The sequence below is a fragment of the Gossypium hirsutum genome, chromosome D05, assembly GCF_007990345.1.
Source record: "Gossypium hirsutum isolate 1008001.06 chromosome D05, Gossypium_hirsutum_v2.1, whole genome shotgun sequence".
In the NCBI taxonomy this organism is placed as follows: Eukaryota; Viridiplantae; Streptophyta; class Magnoliopsida; order Malvales; family Malvaceae; genus Gossypium; species Gossypium hirsutum.
Window position 1 is genome coordinate 62,480,885 of NC_053441.1, and position 3,480 is coordinate 62,484,364.

Sequence of the window (3,480 nt, forward strand, 5' to 3'; positions counted from 1 at the left end):
AGAATTATAAAATCATGTTAATAATTTGAAAGTTTTAATTTTTTTAATGAAATTTTATAACTCGGTTCAATACGTTTACACTGTATGTGTTCTGGTAATGTCTCGTACCCTATTCTGGTGTCGAATACGGGTAAGGGGTGTTACACAACATCCATGCTATGGAAGAAACTGGAAACCCTTTATATGACTAAGTCCCTAACAAATCGGTTACTGTTAAAACAATGCCTCTACATGTTCTGTATGGTCGAAGGTTTGTCCATTATGGCTCACATTAGTGAGTTTGTCACTCTTTTAAATGAATTCAATGTTCAAAATTTTTGTGAGGGGTTAAAGGGAAATGAGGATGATTCATGGAAGAAGACTGAGAGAAAAGAGTCATTGAGCGATAAAAGTCAATTTGATGGTCCAACTTTGGTGAGTGAAAATTCCTATAAGGTAAAATTAGAGGGTTCAATTCACATTGAAAAAGATAATGGAAAGAAAGAGAGAACCTATCCGAGAAAGAGGAATGATTATGTTTTCACTTACCTTAACTTGAATTTGCCTAATGGACTTGTTTAATTCTTTCAGGAATTTGTTGATCCTATAATAGGAGCTCTATTAAACCATTCCACCTATGATAAAGACTCTTTCTTGTTCCGCCAAAGACAAGATTTGAGGACGAATCTTTTTTAGGAAAGGGGGAATGATACATGCACAGATGAGATGGAATTTATTAAATTCCATTAACTGAAGCTGCCAATTTTTAAGTTTAGAAAATCAGCCAACTTTCAACGACTTTGTGGATGGGATCTAGGCATTTTTGGGATTAGATGTCTTCATAGTGTTCGGAGATCTATCTCTTAGCTTCACAATTCACTTTGAATCACTAAATTTCAAGTTTGGGAGCTTAAATTATGTATGTTTTAGTGAAAACTGTGCGAACAGAATTTCTAGACAAGATGATTACGGAAATTATGAGTTTCAGACTTTTAATTTGAGTTTAAATCATATTGGGTTCGATTTTTAAGCTTAATTTTTATTATATATGAGCCCAATATTGTATTTATTAATTTTTATTATTTTATTATTTATTTATTCCGAATTTTGAATAATTTTGCTTAAGTATTTTAAGTTGTTTAAGAGTTTTATATTTCTTAGTCAAATAAGAAAGTTTAGTTTAAAACTACTTCTTGTTTAGATTAATTAAAATTTTAGTATATTTTAAAGTTTTATTTGGATGTAATTAGCTAGCCTATATAAAGGCTTCTTTATTGTTCATTAGATATATAACTGTTTTCATTAATAAAGTTTTCAACTTTGAGAGTTAGTTTCTTTGTGTAAGATTTTTTTTGTGGTTTTTAGAAATAGTGTTCTTCTCGATTTTCTTCAAGGAATCGTGAGAATTCATTCTTCATCTTTCAATTTGTCAATGATTATTTATTGGAAGGTTGATTAGAACCATTAATTGAGTTTATTGAGATTTATATCACAAATGGTTCAATTGGACACAAATCCAACTATCCATCACATCCATTGATTTATTCGATCCATCTTTCACTTTATTTTTTTAATTTATATTTCTTCTTTATGTATAATTTTTATTTGTTCTCAAATTCCTTCTTTTACTGTTTCATTTTCTTTATTACTAAATTTGTTTATTTCTTCTTTACAAGTCAGATATGAAATATTTTTTTCTCAAGTGAAACAATTTAATTTCGATCATCCCCGTTATACCCTATCAATAGTCCAACAGAGAGGTGACATCCAAGTTCGAACTCACTACTAGTTTTTTTTCATTACATCTTACTGATTGAATTGTTTCTAACATAAAGTTTGCAGTTCAAATTAAATTTTGATCGATGAGGTCGAGTGGGTATCCCTTTTTGGCATTACCTGTTGGTGCATTTGGAGCAAATGAACCAAGTTTCCAGCAGCAGAAATTATAGCATACATGACATTATGTCACAAAGCATCAATTGGACTAAGAGATTGAGAAGGATGTTCAATGTGCTAAACCCATCAAATGCCAACCTCCAAAAAAATGGATGGATTAAAATAAATACTGATGGGGCAATAAAAAAAAACTACCAATTGAGCTTCAGCTGTAGGTGTTTTACGTGATAGCAACATTTGGAGCTTCAGCTTGGGTTCAATCAAAACTTGGGAACATGGGCGATCCTTGAAGGTCTAACCATAACATGGGAAACAGGTTTTAAACAAGTGATACTCAAAAGTGATAGTGTTGTAGCAGTCCAAATGATCAACAACATCTTGAGCATTACATGCAATACAAAAGAACTTTGTCATCGACATTGGCAGGTTCGGGTCTCATGTCTTTTGCGGAGCAAATTTTGTTGCAGACAGCATGGCAAATATGGTTGCTAATACCGACCTTGGTTTAATGAAGTTTGATAGACCACCTATGGAAGTCTTTAATAGTTTGTTAGGGGACATGGTTGAAGCAGCTCATTCTAGTGCCTACATCATTTAGTTTTCCTCTTTTGTTTATCAGTGTTCTATCCTCCTCTTGTCACTCAAAAAGAAAATTCTTAACATTTTTTTACCATTGAAAAAAAAAATAATACAAAAAAAAATCAAATTTCAACATTAACATTACTTACATGTCATTTCATGTGTATGTCATGTATTGTCTTTATAAAAATATTGTTCATTATATAATAGTAATTTAACCGTCAAATCAATCAATGATGGTTTCTCTTCATATTTATCTATGTATACTATATATTAAGTGGTTGATTAAGTTGTTATTATCTATCAACCGAATCCAAATTCGGTTAGAAAATTACCAAATACAATTATGGGAAATTCTATTGTGAGCTTGAGAAAGAAAAAGACATATCATATTAGAGAATAGAAGTAGTTAGTCAGTTAGTGAGGTTGTTACTCAATTCAGAAAGCCTTTATATACTGTACATTAAGAATTAAGAGGTAGGCAAATTTGAATAAACAACAAGAAGTTTATTCTATTATTTCACTCTCTGCTTCTTTCTGTTTGGATAGTTGTTTTCTTACTTTACCTAGTTCTTTCATGGTATCATACGCCAAGTGATTCTGGTCATTGCTTCTCATGGCTTCCGCTGATTTAGCGTCCGGTGAACCTAGCTCCGGTGTATTTGCTGCCGATCGAGTCACAACAGTTCTTCCTCGACATGAAGTGGTCAAACTCGATGAAGGTACTTACCTTCAATGGCGTAAACAGGTAAAGCTGATTGTTAATGGCTATGGACTCGCAGGTTTTTTAGATGGCACTGTTGCTCCGTCGTCGCGATTCATCACTCTACCTGATGGATCTCGTGCTCCAAATCCGGCGGCTCAAGTCTTTACGCAGCAAGATCAACTGCTAATGTCCTGGCTTCTTTCTACTGTAACTTCCTCTCATCAATCCTCCTTTGATGATGCTTGCACGGCGTGCGACATATAGAGCATGGCCGGTAATCTTTTTGCCGCTAATACGGGCGCCAAGCGGTCGAGGATTCG